This window comes from Anas acuta, chromosome 3 (genome assembly GCF_963932015.1).
Source record: "Anas acuta chromosome 3, bAnaAcu1.1, whole genome shotgun sequence".
In the NCBI taxonomy this organism is placed as follows: Eukaryota; Metazoa; Chordata; class Aves; order Anseriformes; family Anatidae; genus Anas; species Anas acuta.
The window spans coordinates 18634717-18653902 of NC_088981.1; the positions used below are offsets into that span (position 1 = coordinate 18634717).

The window sequence follows — 19186 nt, forward strand, 5'->3', positions numbered from 1 at the left end:
ACAAGTGCAGCTGAAACATATTAAAAAGTGTTTATATTCATATGTGCTGAGATTCATGTGTTTGTGTTGGAATTCATCCTTGGAGCACTCTTCACACTATTTAAAAGGTGGGAGTTTCATACGGTAGGATGCAGCATCCCAGAAGGTCTGTGATCTGTGGATCAGGAAACAAAAACAAACAAACAAAAATAATAAGAGAAGCTTCCATTTTCTCTTCTTCCCACTTCCTGAAGAAGCTTCATTATGGTCAGTCTACTGCCATCTCTGGTCTATGGCCCACTCTCCTGTAGGTTACTCTTCAGCTGTAATGGGAAGACTGGGCATGCAACAATTAATGTGGAAAATTTGGGGAAACAAAGTGTTTCATGGCTGTCAGAAATGGTTCTCTACCATCCGTTCATGTGCAACTGTTTTAAAGCTTTCCATCAAAATATTGAAATAATGCATAACATGACTCCACCTCCTCAGGCAAATGTTCACATTTTCTACATCCAGAAACTGAATTCTTGAGTAAAACTAAAGATAATTTAGTTTATGTAAGGACTGCCCGTTAATTCCTAAGCAGATTTTGCTATTACATTTCTCAGGAACTATTAAACTTCCTTGCCACCTTACTGCAATTTCAATCCTTGACCAGCATGGAGAATCATCAGAATAAGTAAGGCTTTGTTATCCGTAGGAGGGTCCATGTGCTTTATGACTGAATAATGAACACAGGGGAGGAAAACACACTTGTTTCCTATGTCCCACACTGTCCTGGTGTACTATGAACATGTAGGCTGAGGTTTTAAAAAGTTATCCTTAAATTTGTGTGTAACTAAAAACGATGGAATAGGATTTATAGTTTTCTTAAAAAGCTTTGGCACTATTAGTTGCAGAACTTATTTTAGTGCATTTATCGTTGTAAATGTATATTAAAATTTTCTTTCTTTCTGTCTCTCTCTCTCTTTCCTCCTTTCCCTGTCTCCCTCCCCCCATCCCTAACCCAGTAACTAACAAAATAAATGTTAAAAAAGAAATGGAAATTAACAAATGGAATAAGCTGCTGACAAAACATACATAACAGTTGTGGTGTAAACACCCTGCTCAAAAGAACAGATTTTCCATAATATCTGTCAGTTTGCAAGAAGGAAAAAAAAAATGCTTCACAGAGCAGTATAAATAAATAACAGTGTGATGTGTAACTAATATTTTCTAATTTTCATAGGAGCCACCATCTTGGCAATATTGTGTTGCTTAGGAACTAACAAAAACATGTCTTTTTTTGTTTTGTTTTTAATGGTTCCTTTGTGCCCTGATATGTTTCCAAGTTGGCAGCTGTAAGGAAAAACAATGTGATTTGGTTAGATTCAGCCCCTCTCTCTCTCAAGTCTGGAACAGAACAGATAAGAACTTGTGTGTCAGAATACAAAGTTTACTCAGCACAAGTCAAAAGCTTTTGATGTTTGCTATCCAATCTGGCCCGGCATCTTTGAAGTACAGTTACTCATAGTATAGTCCCATCAGTAAGAAATAGCCATTTCCCCCAGTGTTAGTTAAAACACTTGACAAATAGAAACAGCCACAGCAAAAGCAGCAAGATATTGTCAGACCCGATCTAGGCATTTTCATTTCTGTTGGTCAGAAAGAGTGAAAATATTCAATAGAGTGTGGGGAAGAAAACTGACAGAAAATTCTACAGTGTAATTAGGTATCCTGTTCCTGGAGTGGGTTTCTGTTTGTTGTTCATCAATTAAATGTAATACGCATTGTAGTCATTCTAAAGGCTCTAGAAATATTCAACTGCATCCTCTTTGTATGCCTATTTTTGAAATTAGACATTGGTCTCATTTGTTAAGAATGAAACTTATTAAACGCGTTACCAACATCAACACATCTTTGACATGGAAAAGGTATTTTCATTGTCCTTTTCTTTTCCTCAGTCGAGGTTTCCAATTCATTGCCAGTGTAAATAGGCAGAGTGCCTTTCAAATTGGTGGACTCATTTACACCAGCTAAGGATGTGGCCCAGGAAGACTAAAATTAAGGAAATTGCCCCCAGTATCCCATCACAGAGCCAGAAATGCAACCCAGCCCTGAAACCCTGTCATGTGCTTTAACTACAAATTCATAATTAAAGCAGGAAAAGCAGTATGATCTGTGGTGTAACTCTTATCAGGGTCTTTTGAACTATGCAATGAATTATTTAATTGGCATGGATAAATTCCTTTCACTTGAACAAAATCCAGCCACGGTGTTAAATATTACGGATGTCAAATATTAAAATGATTTTCCTGTGCTACTAGTAGTGTTCTTTGAAGGAACAGCGTCTTTGTTCTAGGAAATAAAGCTCTGCAATCAATATACAACTAGTGAAGTCTCACATTCTCTACCTTTTACTGAATAAACCTTGGACAACAAAGCAGAAACCCTCCTCTTTTATCCATCATGGGTTCTCAAGGAGACCTGTGTTTGTGATTTTTTAAGGCTATTCTAAAGGGTCAGTTAGATTATATTCAGTAGCCAAGCAAAAATTGTACAGACATAAGGAATACCACCACCTTTAATTGGAAATCTGCAGTCTCAACAAATTGTAACAAATCCAACTTCTATTTTTATTATAAATATGCCCTGAGTTAGCTGTTGGGAGGATGAAAGCCTGATATAAAGGATACAATTGAGTTACAAAGAAAAATGCTGCACAATGGAGATCGTTTCTCCAGGCTTTCCTTCTGTGAGACCCTGTCAAGTAACCATTGAGGATTTTTTTTCTATTAACATCTGGGTGTTTAGTGTATGGTATTGAAATTCTTTCTTTCCCCTCTGCTCCCTCTTTTGTCATGTTCTCAGCTCTATTTCATGCCTTGCCTCTTGCCACCCATCTGTTGACCTTTCCCATTAGGAAGGTGCGGAATCTGGGAGACGGGTACCAGTTCCTAACCCTGACTGAGGAGGTTGCACGGAGATAGACACATGCACGCTCCACCCCGTGAGGAAAGGAGGTGGCTGGTGTCATGCACTGCCCCAGAGATAGATGCTGCCGCCGTGACGAAATATGTGGGAGCTGTTCCTAATATGACTCAGAGCGGCTGGGAGATTTTGGCAGGTCTTGAGTTGCTGTAACACTCTCTGGCCTGGGATGTGCTCCAAACACACCCCTTTTTACCTCAGAGCTTGTGGAGAGAATGAGAAAAAAAAAGCTTCTACTAAAACTGAGAGATTGTGCCTGCTGATAGTCCTACAGTTAAAAGAGAGACGTCAGTATGTCTTCTAGATTAAGTACTTGGTTATTGTCACGTCTCCTTTTTCTCTAAACAGTGAAAAACATAAAAAAGGGGTCAACACAGAGGCAGTGGACTATGCTACTGACTTTATGACCTCAAATCTTTCTATGGGAAGGCATGGATACCCTTCCAGCCACAGACAGCATTTGTTTTGCATGATCAAAAATGCTGGTATTGCTCATTTCAAAGCAGTCAGGAGTAGGCTAATCTGAGATAAAGCTAGGAATGAAACAAGGGCTAGATCTTGAAAATGATTCTCCTTAACCTGTTGGCCAGGTCTATATTGTCTATGTAGACACATCTGTGATGGATTTACAAGTCACGTGGATGGACTCCAAAGACCTGTTGAACTCCCTTTCTCCAGGGATTTGGTGGAGGTGGGTGTACCACCCAGGGAGAGGGGGGAAACTCCGTATAAGAGTTCCTTGTGAGAAAGGGCAGATATGAACATAGGTACCAAGGCACTTTAGCAACATGTTAATCAAGAATGAGCAACACATTTCAATTCAGCAGGGAAGTAGTTTTGCTGGCAGTTGATCTGTCCTGGTAGACATGTTCTGTGCCCTTATCAGAGCGAAAAGAGGTAGCTAATGGGATGCTGGGCTTTTTTCTTCTTACTCCCTGTAGAAAAATACCCATCTCCTGGAGAAACACTATTAACAAACTTTTCTTCCTATACAAATGGCTGGAAGGTGGTTTTTGAGATACAGACCAGCAAGTGAAAATCAGCATAGCTCCACGGATCTGATTGACTGCAGGGTCTTTGTTTTGATCCAGTGGATCTGGTTTGTAAAATGAACCTTTGCCCAACAGAGGATGTGATTTTTACATTGAAAACACCATGTAATCATGTAATCCTAGAAAGATAAACTGCTGGGAGTTTTTATTTCGTGTGTGACATGACTCTTTTATGTTGCTTGGACAGTGGAAAAAAATCTTAGAAGCGCTTCAGTGTAATTGTGACTGAGGTCTTTGGACTTTAATTCCTATACATGTGCAAACTCTGAAATTGAGCATAAAGTCCCTTTGTGTTCCCAATAATCCACTTTGCTGCAATATAGTCCCAGGCACTGCACAGCCCTAGTGAAACTGTTTTTCCACATCTATCTGCTGTGAATGTTTCTGTGTTTGGACTGTAGAATAGGAAGCTCTGTGATAAATCCACATTTGTCTGTATATTCTGTGCTATACAGCAGATGCTGCGAGTGACTTGCTGCAATGAGACTCGCAAGCAAGTTGTTCTTGTCTGAGGACGTGGGGAGTTCATCGCCTGAGAGCAGCTATCATTTCTGGTTCAGACTTACCATGGCATTTATGATTTGAAGGTATTACGCTGTATAGCATTCTTTTATTTCCCAGATTCTCCTTCCAAAGAGTGGAAACTCGTAGGCTGATGTTTTGACAGTAAAGCAAATGTCGATTGCTCTTTTATAAATTCTGACAAGCTACTGTATGTAACATTTATTTAGTGCTGTGTGTGTGTTGCCAGCAACACTAGCTAAATTTCTTCAGCAGAAATAAAAGGGTTCGATCAATCATATTATCTGGGCAACCTGTATTTATATCTCCAGTGTGTCATAACCTAGTGTTACTTGTCATTTCTTATCTGATCTACAAATATTACAAAAGCAATTTTCTGTCAGACTAAGGCTTGATCACAGTTGACCTCAAACACCTAAGCATATTCACTTGAGAACCTCCAAAGCTCCACGAATATTTACGGGTGCTGTTCTCTCTCTGCTGTACCCATCAGTATCAAAGAAAACCAGCTTGATGTTTTCTACTTAGGTTCCTTCCACCCTCATATACCTTCACATCACTTACTTTCTGTCACTTTCTAAATGTTCTGGAGACAAAAATAGTTATATCTTTATGTCTTCAGCTGGGCAGTACATGAGCTTAGAGAGATACTCATTTTTCTTATCTTGCCTTCTCCCTCTTTCCCTTTTCTCTCTCTTACTAGTTTAGTCTTTGTTATTACAAAATGTATCCTTTTTTTTTTTTTTTTTTTTTTTTTTTTTGGAATGTGTACAATGAAAACAGAATGCCAGCTGCATCTTTGCTGAAAGAGCAGCCTTAGTTAGCACAGTAGCTTCGGAGCACACTGGGAAACTGTTGATGCTGCAACCTCTATGACTGTGAGAATATTGCTCTGTGAGTTGTTTTTTATCAGGAACTCATAGCTGTTGGCTGGATGTCTGTGGATTTTTCTGGATTCAAATTTATCCTCCCCCCCCCCCCCCCTTCTCCCCAATACCAGATTTATCTTTGAAATGTACTCACAGATGGTATAAATCATTTCTAAATGTCCTCGGTACAATGCAGTTTCTTAGGAATTCCTCTTCTCTTGTTTTGCAAATGTTTTTTTTCTTTGGCATATTGAAGTGACCTTGGTGTGTCTTACAACACTCAATATCGGGAGGCTTTATAAAACTCATATCTCAGAAGTGTCTGACATTACATTACAAGAGGATCTGTAAACCTCCGTGAGATGACGAATGTCTTTTTTAAACAACAGACCAAGACTTCATTTAAATTAGTAACATGGAGATTAGAGGAGCTCTCACAGGCTGTGCTGCAGCCATGCCAGGACTCTAGGAATATCAGTCACATGAAAGCTGTTAAGTTTGAGATGGAAATAAATCAAGGAGCCTGTAAAAACTGTCAGCAGGTCAGGGAAGTTTATGAACTCTTGCTGTATCTAATCATAAATCATAAGAATAAGCTAAAACTGAGAAGAAAAATGTCCTCTTTTGTAATCTAATGCTGTCTGTTAAGGCAATAAAACTCAAATGAAATGCATGCATTGCAATTTTTAGTTGATACTTTACATTATTACCAAAGTGAAGGAAGAGTTTCAAAGTTATAAAACTGAGACAAATGAGAGGTGGGCCTGTCTTGGTTGCCTTTTCCAGGCCTGCATCTCCTCGGCCTTCCAGAAACAAAGAGCACTCATCCAGCAAAGCACTTAAGCACGTGTGTAACTGCAGACACTTAGGCAGACTTAATAATGGCAGTGGCACAGATTCACATGCTTAAAGTAACATATGGGCAAAGCTCTCTGCTGGGCTGGGGCTTAAGGGATGGGTGCAGTGATCAGCCTCGCACGGCTGCATGGCAAGCAAAGGATCAGACCTGGGATGCACGCCTGAGCTCACAGCTACGGAGAGGAGTAAAATGCAAATAGTTTCTGGAGCAGCCCAACCATTTAATCTTCCAATTTCTCTCTGTTGTCACTTTCAAAACCCTTATGACCAGCTCTCTTGCTTGTAAAGTCCTCCAGCTCTGGAAAGCAGAAGCCACTGGAATAGGGCAGACCTGGCTTTGTCAAGTTTTAGCCCCTTTGTGCCACGGTCTTTCCATCCGTGTCACTCAGGAAGTATCCTGCATCTGTTTAGAGCCCCACTGATTTCGGTGATGCTCTGTACAGGGGTGAGGGTTTATTTGTGGGGATTGGATTACAGGGTGATGGCCACAGGTTGAAAATCTTCCTTGCCGGGCATACTGCTGTAAAGCACTCTGAATGTTTCCGATACTGTGGATACTGTTGTGCTGGGGATCCATCTCAGGGTATGGTAAGTGTTCTCAGTACTTTACAATGGCATGCTCGGCATGGAAGATTTTACAATCTGAGGCCCTGACCTTGCAATCTGATCCCCACAGACAAATCCTTACCCCTGTCTGGAGTAGCACTGAAGTCAATAGGACTGGTTGAGGAGTAAAATACTATTCAGTGTGAATAAAGGAATGGGGAGGAAAAGCCTGATACGGTACGAACAATGCCTGAAAGAGGAAGAGAAAACATCTCAGCTTGCATTTAGCAGAAAACAGAAACATTTGAGGTTAGCTTTTCTTCCTCTGCTTCTTAGCAGGACTGTGTGCGCTAGCCTTGAAGTCATCTGGAATGTATTTGCTGCTGAGAAATTTGAAAGGATTATGTGTATACAATTATACAGTATGTACATAGATTGTACACCAGGATGTTCAAACTGAGGGTGACAGAAGTCAGTGTGAAAACATACTGCTGAGGGAAATACATCAGTGATAAAGAAATCTTGCTGAGGTTGTAAAATAACTGCAGACTGAACACTATCCTACAGTAAAAATCAGAGCTGTTAGGGCCTGACGCAAGGTGAAGTTGAGTCACACTTGTTTAAAGAAGAGCATTGTGAATGTTCTGTAGAAACAGAGCAAACATTTTTACTGGCTCCAAAATGCTTCTTGAGGAGGCACATTCTCTTGCTGCGGTTCTCATGGGACAGGCGGTGAATCCAGTGTTCATAAAGCCACAGAGCTGCTCCATCTCCAAAGGAAGCTCCTAGCTCCGTGGCCTTTCGATGTAAGCACTGGATGAGTTCTCCTGCCCTCAGGTAGCATGGCTGGATCTTCCTGGTACTGCTAGCATACTTGTTTGATATTGAAAACTGAAGATGGTAGGGGAGGGCATATTGTCTGTGGTCAGGAAAACCTGGAAACAGCGGCTAGAGTTTAAAGCCAATAGTAGCCGTTGTGAGTGTTTCAGGCTCAGAAGTTTGTTTCTGTTAATTAAGATGCCTGATTTCAGAGGTTGGCATGTTCTCAGGACCAGAGATTCTGGTATCTTATGGTAGTTACTGAAGTTTAGGGCACTCCTAGTCAGATTTCTCTATCCCTGGCCAACCTTAGCCATGAGAGGAAGGTGGACTGCCCCTCATCGCAGCCACGTGTGCTGTGCCATCTGCAGAACCCTGGAACAAAGGGTGACACCATCAGAGCCTCCACTGAAAGCCTTGATTTGGATAAGACACTACGGAGCTAGCTCGGTTTCGTGTGTGCATGTTGAGGGAATTAAAGCTGTGCTGCAGAACTAAAACTCCATATTCAGCCTTCGCTGGGTAGCAAGGAGGGGAAAATCTCCCACCCTGGGAGGGTATTGCACTTCTTTCAAGTCAAACACCTGCATTTTGGCACATCTGAGCACAGAAGGAACACTTCTGCATGGGGTCTCCCCTGGCACGGTACCTGGCATGCCCAGATCTGAGCAATCTGGCCTCAGGAGAGCCTGAAATGCCCACTATGGGTGATAGAAAGGTAAAGGGCTGCTGGGTCTGGGGACAGAGCGGGGACTGTGCAGTGCTCTCTCCAGCCCTGGGGGGAGCCCCTCCATGGAGCTGCGGGGCCGTTTGCACAGCCTTGTGGCTGGCGGGTTAAACGGGCTCCTCCAGCAATTGTTCACACAGCACAGAAGTGATAAAGCCAGGATAATGAGGAGGAGAAAGAGCCAGGGTAGGCCTCCTAAAAACATTTACCCAGATCCATTTTTGCTGATGCACACAGGCTCCCATTTGCTGCCCCCTTCGCTCTCGCTGACCTCCTCTTCTCGCCGCGCGCTCAGCCTGCTCTGTTTGTCCTCCCTGCTTTAAAGCCAGCCAGGGGCCTGATTAACCTCGTGTGTGGATTGCCTGGCGAGGACTAATTACTTGTACTTCCTTCTGTAGCACTGAAAAACATGTTTTATACTTGCCCTCCAGACACAGACAGGACATCAGGATTGGGAAAAGGCTATAAACCAGCTCTTCATTAGTTTCTCTTCATTGTTACTGGGACAGGACCTTATGGCTCCACTTCCTCTGAGAGGGGGTTACTGAGACAGAATAAAATGCAGGTGCCCAGGTGCCCATGACATAGTTTTCCCCTGCAACCAACCTGAATAGCTTTCAAGAGGAGAGATCAGAGACTCTGGCTTTTGTAATGTCAGCATCCTTGTTAAACATTTAGCAATCGGAATTCAGCTGCAGTAATGCCTCCAGCTTTTTTGTTCAATGGACACAAATCCTTTAACAGACTTGTAATGATATTAAAGATGAATGAAGAACATACAATATTTAATTCCTTGTCTGTGATCTTTAGTGCAGAGCAGTTTGATCTGAGTGTTTGCTTATCATACCGAATGCGAAGGCTTAGTAAATAAGAACAAAAATTCGGTGGGCGGGATGGCGGGGAGAGCAGGGAGCGGGCAGTTTGTGACAACCCGGGAAGGATGGTCTGGGAGGCGGCAGCTGAAGTACATCTCTTACATCTTAGAAATGAAGGCAACAACAAAGTCAATTGGCAGTGGGGGATTTCCTAACGTTCCCCTGATCAGAAGGATAAGGAAAAAAGGTTATTATATAAATCAAAAGCTTTACTAAAAGATCAGTCAAATGCAGACTCAGGGGACTGGCACTGGTAGCAAACATCTTTACACTGTCAGGTCACTCTGCCAAACTGGGTCAAAAGCAAGACTTTTATTAACTGAAGGCTGTTGAGAAGCAGGTGTGGATCAGATTAATGGTCTGGAGCTCAGCTGGCTAAGAATGGCCAGACACAGAGAGAGACAAAAATTAACCCCAAACTATTGACCAGGAGCGATGTCAGTGTGCAGTGTGCCTGGGAGAGGCGTCAGGCATGGGGAAGCATGAGCAGGCAGCATCAGGGGGGAGAGCTAACTACGGTCTGCCCTGACACTGACACTGTGCTAGGCTAGAAAAGGGAACAGAGAGCTGATTTCGGTCTGAAAAGCGGGTATTTGTTGGGTGTCCTCAGGAAACAGGGCCACAACACTCTGTGTCGGTACAGTCCACTGACTAGAGAAAATGGCACGCAGTGGGTTGCTTTGGCTGGGTCAGGGGAGACTGGGCAGCATGGTGGCAGCGAGAAACACTGCAAGTGAAGGCAGGGAAATGTATATGGGAAGGACAAGCTATGGGAAGGACAAGCACATGATGAACCAGCCTGGTATCACTTCCCATGGCGGTGTAAATCCCCTCGTTGCTCACCGGCACTTGAGGCTCTCCCTGGGAGGTGGCAGGCCACTTCCCACCAGTCACTGCCTGCGCTCTGGACACCCGTGATTTCTGAGGTCACGTTCATGAGCAAAGCCAAAGATAACATAATTCCTCAGGCATGTACTCTCCTCTGTTCCTAAATATCTTTTTCTTGCAAAATGTATGTAACCGCCTGTGTATTTTCTGAGCTGAGAGAGAGAAAAGTCCTGCATAAGGTGGAGAGAAGCTGCTCCTCAGCATAGGGATGTTTCTCAGTAACATTTGCTGCTCAGATAAGGCAATGGAGGTGGTAAGAAAGAATAGGAAGAGCTCTTTAATGAGAGTGAATGAATGAATGAAGAGATTCAGCTTGTCTTCCTTAGGAAGGAGACAGACAAATAACAGGAAAACGTATAGGAAAAAGGCATAAAAATTGTAGTGATCATTGCAACAGGATGTTGTTGAGAGCATTAATTTAGTGAGATTAAAAATTAGAATGGGTTTTTATTTGGCTAGTGAATTTGGTAAAAACTATATAATAGCTAGAAGGAAAGATTTAAGCTGAACTATGTTGCCTCTGACCTGAGATCTACTAACACTGATCTGCCATTAGAGATACTCTGATTCAAGCTACTGGAGTCAGATGAGCTTCAAATCTAATCCAGCGTGGCAGACAGGGCACTTCCCGTCATCACCAATTTGGGGTCTGGAGTACCGTGATAATTCCTGTGTTCCTGCCTTTGGAGTGCTTTCATACCTCTACAGCGGTACTCATTGCCCAATTGTTACCTCTTTCCAAATCCAGCTCAGAACTGAAACTTCTCTACATTTTTCCCTAGCTTGCTTTTTCTGTTTTTACATTTTTTCCCTGCTCCTTAAAGGGCAAACCAGTTCAAAGTATTTTTATTTTTATTTTTTTAGCAGTGGAAAATGTTTGTTTCTCAGTGTCCAAAAGTGTCTTCTGTTGATTATGATGGCATTTAACTTCAAGTACCTTAAAACCTCAGTACATTACACTTAAGAAAGGCCCATTTTGATTCTTGATAATCTGCAATTTTGGGGAAAGTGTGTGGTTGTTTTTTTTATGGTTTTGTTTTGTTTTTGTCCTCCCTTCCCCCTCCACAGCAGTTCTGGTAAATCTCTCATCTATTACATAATTCATTATTTAGTAATTAAGAATATAACAATATAACAATACATTCAGATTTGCTATCAGAGTACAATTGGAAATTCTTATTTTTTTTGCCTGTTGCAGAAGAAAGGGGTAGGTGCATTACAGCAAGGCCTGTAATTGGGATGAAAGAGGGAAGTGTTCTCAATCTATATGCTTCAGGGCATAATGTGATCACCAGCTGTAGTCAGAAGAGATCACTGTCTCTAGTATTTAATAGGACAAAATTTGTCACATTTTGATGATTAAGTAAAGAGGGAGGGTATGTCTTTGGCTAAGCAAGTATTGAAAAGAACATCACCAGCAAAATAATTTTTGATGTGAACTGAGTGTGTACATACGTTATACATTAGCTATCTGCCAGCTAATGAATTTCTCAACTTCATTCAAACTCAGGTTTTCTGAGAGTGACCATGAAAAGACAATGTTTAAAGTGAGCTCAGGCAGCAGTCTAAACATGATAGTAGACCAAGGAGCCTGTCACTGCTGATGAAACCAGCAGGACATCACTTTTTGTAGAGTTTGGGGAATGTGAGCAATACAGAATTTCTGCCCCACGGTGTTTACTGAAAGGATGTTGGTTCAGACAGAAGATAACTTTCTTCACAGCAAATTACAGGCTGCTTCCCTCTTCAGTCAGTAAAAGAGATTTTTTTCTGCTGGAGAACATGTCCAGGGAAATGTATGTCGAGAAAAGGAAGATTCCAATTTTATTTTATATGTGGATTGATTAGTTTTACTTGTAATCAACAGACACAGTACTATCCCACTAATTTGGAAGGGTGTCACTGGAAAACTCTAACATTATTTTTAGAGATTGAAGTTCTTTATCCTGTCCCTCTATCCTTCTGACACGAAGGGGAAGGAGTGAGGGAAAAACATGAGATGTGGGAATTTGACTGAGCTGTGTATGCCATGAGAAGAGAAGGCTGTGCAAAATACAAATGAACGGCACAGACAGACAAAGATGTGTAAAGAGTAACCAAACATAAGGTATAAAACACCAGGGAAAGAAGAAAACTGGACAGATTACAGAATGAAATTAAGAGTGCAATAAAGTGATAAGGAAAGCAAAGGCTGAGAATGAAAGGAAGATTGTACAGGAGGGTGAGACAGATAATGAGAAATGTTTCCAGAGTGTAAGGGCCGTGAGGTCAGTGAAGGAGAGCACGAGGCCTCTAAGACATCACAAAGGTAATTTATTGTCAGAAAACATTTCTAAATGTAATGTATGCTGTGGCTTGATACTCACAAAAGGAGGACAGGGGACAGATGCCGCAGGCGGACATAAATTTCCCTGGGGAGGATGAAGAAATATGGGGAAGGGGGGAAGGAGTCAGGCTGACACAGGACTGCCCTGTGACCTTTGAAGACTGGCAAACAGTGTCAGGATGGGATATTAATTGAGAAAAATAATGTCTTATCATTGTGCCAGCTGAACTGATGGGACTGAAAGCGAAAACAGTCTGTCATTTCAGGACACTATTAACCCATCTGAGCTGCTTCTGTGCAGCATCCCGTGGCCTCATTGGTGCCCAATTTGTCTAGAAACTGAACTTTTTTTTTTTTTTTTTTTTTTTTTGTCCAAATGGAGGTGAAAAGACTGTTACATGCTGCTGAAGCCACAGCTAGCTTTAAGTTGCTTAATTTATATGTGTATTGTTTTCCTGCAGTCCTGAAGCAAGGGGAAATAATTAAGTGCTGTGGGGAGTATGTATAAGGCAACGATGACCTCCCATGGTACTGGTAACCACCATGGCTTCAAGCCAAGATTGCTTTGCTCATTGAGAAATTACTGAGACTATATGAATATGTATAGGAAACTCTCACATGGTAAGAAAGTAAGAAATATCATTCTAAACTCTAGTCAAAATAACTTAAACATGTTACATTTTGGTATTTGCCTTCTACAGGTGTTCCTGGATATTCATAGGAAAGATTTTTATTTTATTTTATTTTATTTTATTTTATTTTATTTTATTTTATTTTATTTTATTTTATTTTATTTTATTTTATTTTATTTTATTTTATTTTATTTTATTTTATTTTATTTTCCAAAAGGTGTGGTGCTGGATTCTTGGCTTGTGCAAGTCAGTATTGCTGCAATGAATGAACAGTGGAATTTGCTGCAATACTTACTCATTTTTCTCCTAAGACCCTTCTCAACTATTGTCTGACAATGTATAGTGAAGGATTTCTCTGAAAGCAGAGAATCTCCAAAGATGAGAGTTACTGGGTCTGCCTCCTGCACCAGGTGAGCTTTGATTTTTTGCAGGAGGCAGGGAGTGTCCTGGGACAGAATCCAGCTGTGCTTTCTTCTGCCCAGCCACCTGCAGGTGTGCAGCTACTTGCCCCAGCCTTTCCACTATCACAAAAGAGAAGGCAACACAGTTAAGAGAGACACAGACGGCTCCTCCTTTTACCTGAGGCAGCTCAGACGAAAGAGAAATTCAGTCTGGAGTTGATAAGACAACAGGACTTTTTTCATGTTCTTCACTGCACGTAGGTTGAGGTCATGCCACCAGGCTGCGTAGCCCTTCCTTCGGTGAGTATTTCTTCCCAGGATTATTTGTGTTGCCTCCTGTGGGGTGACATGTGTGAGCAGTGAGTGCGTGCTCACTCATGCGAACAAGGATGATGTGCTCTGTCCCACAAATAGCTGTGTGATTAGTCATCCCTGTAGCGAGGGAAGTTTTAAGTCAGTTGCCTCGGTTGAAGCTAGCACACAATATCCATTCTCAATGTTGGTTGCCACTTACTTATTTGACAAGGCTTTTAAATTAGAAGCACATTTCCTTGGAGACCTCTATGGGTGTAACCAGCCCCAGCACTCTGAGAACACTCTCACAATCGCCTTTTAAAGCCCTGCTCACTGGTGATGTGGGCGAACAGAACAACCTGTGGTTTCACACGGCTTGATACTAGCTATGTGTGAGGCCTGGGCAGGTTGCAGGTAGCCACGCTATCCCAGTAAGTCAGGCGGGTACCACCAGATTGTAGGACCAGGCTCTGGAACCGGGTTGTCTATATGGTTAAATGATCAGAATAAGCTTTGGCTTGGGGCACCTACTATTCTCCAAACAATTTCCTGGCATGGTCGGGGGTTAGCACAGGCCAGAGACTATTCCCAGTAGGTGGTTTGGATTCAGCCACCCTGTTTCGGCAGCAGGGACTGTTTGGTAGCGTGGATGCAGTCTGTTTCATGCCAGTTGGCCTCAGTGTCAGAGAGTGGTCTGAGGTACTTTTAATTTACCAGTGGAGACAAAGCTTCAACTGTCAGTAAACCACATGGCATAACTGTCAGAGGATGGCACGGACGGCCTGATTTTTCTTTCATTCCAGACTTATATTTGTGTCACTTTATCTGTTTTAATAAATTAATTCCTCATTTGCTTTGCTACAATAGAAAAAGAATGTGGCTGTGGAGATGGGTTTCCACAGAAATGTCCTACAGACTGGTGGTCAAAGCATGAACGTCCTCTTGGTCAGAGGTGTCACAAGGTACTATTGAATCTTGCAGTCCATGATAGGTGTTGAGGAGCTGAGTCTGCTTTTTGCTCCAAAGCTATGGGAGCTCTAATTTTAGCTAAGGGTTATTTCTTTACTACTGTGACAGGAAGCTTGAAAGCCCTAGAAATCCTAGCTTGAGTCTTAGGGATGTGGGACTCCCCAGCACGGCCTGCTACGGCTGGCAGCGGTCTGGGAATACAGAACTCGTGGAAATGATGATTGCATCGAGCTTCCAGAGATCACTTAGGTTTGAAGCAGTCCAGTTATTCTTAAACAATTCTATTTTTCAAAAACGGAGGCGTTTCCTGTAGAGTGGAAATTCCACTTCTCAAGCTAAAAAGTCGCTAGCTGAGAGTTGAGAAGGAAATGAAAGGATAACAACTAAATTACAGATCTCCTAGCTGGTGTGCTAAGTCACTCAGCAGAGTACACAAAGGTGGAGCTCATGAACACTTGATAGTGCTTGATAAAAACAAACAAATAAACAAAAACTACCCAACTTGCTGGTAGCAGTTATGACTGTGTGGGTGGTTAATTTTGTTAATGTAACAAAGGAAGCAGACCTAGATGTGTTTCCGGACCCTTGTCTATCTTAAAATTTCCTATGTAATCTCCACAGACATCTCCTTCGCTGCAAATATACTTTGGCCAGTAGCCTTGAGGTTTATTAACACCATGGAAAGTAATTATTGCCTTGTCCACACTCCCCATGGCAGTTATTGTTTAAGTATTTCCCTTATCCTGGATTGCAGGAAAACAATCCATTACATAAATCTACTGACAAACAGTTATGCTGCAGCAGCTCGAGAAGTGCAATATTCTCTCTGTGCTAATTTCAGTAAAACAGCACGTTTTTGTAAATGAGCTAATCCACAGAAAGTGACAGAATGTTACATTGCCGAGGCCTGGCTGAGCTAATAGTACAAAATGAAAGAATGTTTTCACTGCCTGTCCTCAGCGTTCAGTTGGCATAATAAAATACTGTTTTCCTCAGTAGAATATATGTCCTTCTACTTTGCTTCTCTGTCATAATAAATGACTGGCCTGAAATTAAATGGGTTGTTCCTGGACACAGGATGTTAGTGATGGGAAAGACCTGTTTGATCATGCAGGCCATCTCTTTGCGAGTACAATGCTCCTTACCTTGCATTTGGTGGTGCTCTTTCTAATTTAGTTTTAAACATCTCAAGTGGCCAACCTTCCAGTGCTCTCCTTACAGGTCTTGTGCTCAGCTTTGGGGTTTGGACTTGTAAGCAAAGACAGTCAGGTTACTGAGGTTTAATGAAGTAAGTAGCTCACTGTAATTATGAGCAAAAACATTAACCTGCCCCAACAGCAAAATATGGAAGCATAAATTGCAGCTAACGTAAGTAATGTGGGATTGAGAAGGTCTCTTCTTAATATGATTTGGTTTATGTCTGGGGTGGAATAAAAACTCCTAAACAGTCTTTAATGGCATTGCAACTGTTGACTGAGGACTGGGGTAACTTGGTCACCTTTGCTTGTGATAGTTGGAAAGTTTTCTCTCACTGTTTCTCTCCCTGGTCTCACCTTACAACTCCCAGCTATATCCCTGTGAAGCATATGCAATCATTTCCATTCCAGGGGGGTTAATATCTTGGAAAAGTCTATAGACTGCAAAATGATGGAGTCATCATTTCCCCTCACCGAAGGGCCAAGCCCTCTGCTTTGCCAAGTGGTGACAGCCCAGGATTTGGCTCTACCTGTTCTCCCTGTCAGTCTGGGCCCTGCGACAGGGCCTTGATTCAGGTCTGAGAAAGGATGACAAATGTCACACTGGCTTGACTGTGGCTAACAGCCTCCTAAATCAGGGTTTATCACAGGTTTAAATCATGTTGTGAATAATAAAGGCAAAAATTAACTTCCATCTGGGAATGTGTAAGTCTTCATTGAGAGCCACATTGTGTGTTGTGAAATCTGCACTCATGGACCTGACTGTACACTGTCAGATTCTTAGGTCTAGAAGAGGACAATGTGTCTAGTTAGAATGAAAATTTAGAGGTTTTTAAGACAAAAACAAAAGGGGAAGATGAAATTCATGTAAAAGAAGTGTGATTAAGTACATGTCTGGATATAAAAAGACCCAAGAAGAAACTGAAATGGTTCAAACACAACCCAGATAAGACGGAAATTTTTCTTAGAGAATCTCCAATTGGTCCACACATGCGGGGCCACTAATAGGCTGTGCTGGCAAAGAGCACACCAGTCAGTGCTTCAGATTCTCCACCAGATCCGTCTCTGACTACAGCTGAAGTGCTCTTCCAGAAAGCTATGAACAGCCTTGAGAGTCTGGGCTGCAAGGCTCTTGGAAACAGAGCAGTCTCATCAAAACTTTCTACACGCCAGTGTTTCTACTGCTGCTTTCTTTCTTTTTTATGTCTTCTCATTAATCTTATGTAACTGGAGTGACTCCAGAGAAAATGATGGAGATGCTTCTAAGTGAAACTCCTGTAAATGGAAATGAAACCCAGTCCCTACACAATTCTAAAACACTCATTCATTTTCTGACATAACTCTAATTGTAAAGCAGCATACTGTGGCAAGTTTTAATGGAACCTGATACATATTTTTAAAGTTTTCATTATCACTGTGTGCATCACAAGTTTCTAGCAGGATGCCTTTGAAAAGGACAGCACATTTAGATGTCTGTTCCTTGAGATGACTGAGGACTTCATTGTTGTTCAGTGGCAAAGCTGCTAGCAGCCTATCTTAGGCTTCATGTTTTTTGTACATTAGGCCCCTAAAAAACTTTTCTGCCTGTTGAAAAGGACCCTTAAGCTGATGTACTGAGTGTTTTAACCTCAGTGGAGTTAGTGGCTGATCCTGTCATCTGTAAGGAACTGCACGGTGGCATTTACGGGACATTTAGTTTTATGCAGACATGTCAGATAACAAGTACTGCAAAAACTTGAATTGTTTCTTTCATTCTGGGGTCTCAGTGCAATTATTCAAAGCTCCTATGAGCCCAATGTGGGACGTTTAGAAATAACTTGTGTGATAAGTTCTTATCTTAAAACCACAGCAAACTGTAGAAAAACTATAAACCTTGGAGGTGATTACTGCAGTGATTTTGGTATCCATTGGGAAAGTTTCTTTCCTTAAATCAAACTTGGTGTAACTTCAGTTCTGTATTTAGAAGAGCTCTGAAGTTTCTGAAGAACTTGTGGCAAAGCAGTGACGAATGCTTAGGAATGTCACCCTCTGCTGGGATTCAGGATCTGGCTTTTCTGTATGAAAACTCTTAGCTGTTTCCTAAAATGAACTTGTTGACCTTGACTGTGTCATATTACCCATATGAGAGGACTTATGGGCTATTTTAAAGATCAGAAATTGTAAAATGAGCTTCTTATTTCCTACGGAAAAGAGCTTATTTAGCACTAGGTTATCAGCAAAGTCAAACGAATCTGCTAAGGTTCTATCAGGGCTTTTACTGCATGCTGTCTTGTGTACCAGCTTCATCCTGGTCTCACTGGAGTCACAACTTTGGCTGGCATGCCACAGCGACAGATACAGTTTTCATTTCCATGATCCAAATATTGTGCCATCCATCTATCACATTGACAAGGCCTGGCCTGATATGTGTGCATGTCTGATACAAAAGAGGACTTCTCATATACTTAGTGTTGCTGGTTAGAAAACCAAAATGTTCTTGCCCTCACTTGCAACCTGACCACTGAAAAAAAAAAAAAAATCAGTAGCACCATTTGTGACTGCAACAAGTTAGTGAATCCATTGACAATTGTGAAAGCAGTTGCCCCAGGCAACTACAGCAGGAATGACTGACAGCAGTTTGGGTTCTGACATTGTGGAGAGTTGCTATTGCAGACTTAATTGTAAATATATAAAAGGGTTGGGGGATAAAAATGACTCTTTTTCCTTTTCCTTTTTTCCTTTTCTTTTTTTCCTTTTCCTTTTTTCCTTTTCCTTTTTTCCTTTTCCTTTTTTCCTTTTCCTTTTTTCCTTTTCCTTTTTTTTCCCTGCAAAAATGTGTATGCCATTCTGTTCTTTTTTTTTTTCTTTCTTTCTTTTTTTTTTTTTTTTCCTGTGATTTCTGGAGGAAGTGATCAGGGACATCTCAATGCACACTTTATTTTGTATAGCGAGGTTTCTATCTGCTTATCTGTCCAATAGCAGTGATGCTGTTGGGACTGGAGTGTTCTAGCACATTCTCTAGTGTTCACTTACACTCTAGCGTAAGTGAAGGGCCCTTAACCCCACAACTTGTTCATTTTTGTTGGTTATATCATCTAGTCTAATGAAAGATATTAGCTCTTCCAACAAACTCTTACTTACCTAGATATTATTATCAGAAATACGAACATCGTGGCAGCTCGTATGACAGAAATATGTGACAGTAACCGAGTGTTTCTGTCCTAAATGCGGTGGTGGAAGGGGAAGGATATGCATCACATTGAAGTGCATGCTGCCAGGACACC

At 41.6% G+C, this 19186-nt stretch overlaps 1 long non-coding RNA gene across 4 annotated transcripts in view; it reads left to right on the plus strand.

Annotated features, from left to right (window-relative positions):
- Window positions 1-19186, plus strand: part of LOC137853528 (uncharacterized) — a 174785-nt gene that overhangs the window by 90612 nt on the left and 64987 nt on the right. Inside the window, exon 1 of one of the 4 annotated variants that reach the window (XR_011094550.1) lies at window positions 13436-13764. The exons of the other annotated variants lie outside the window; for them this stretch is intronic. This is a non-coding gene — a long non-coding RNA (uncharacterized lncRNA). Of the gene's footprint in view, window positions 1-13435; window positions 13765-19186 lie in introns of those variants that run through there. 4 annotated transcript variants of the gene reach the window in all.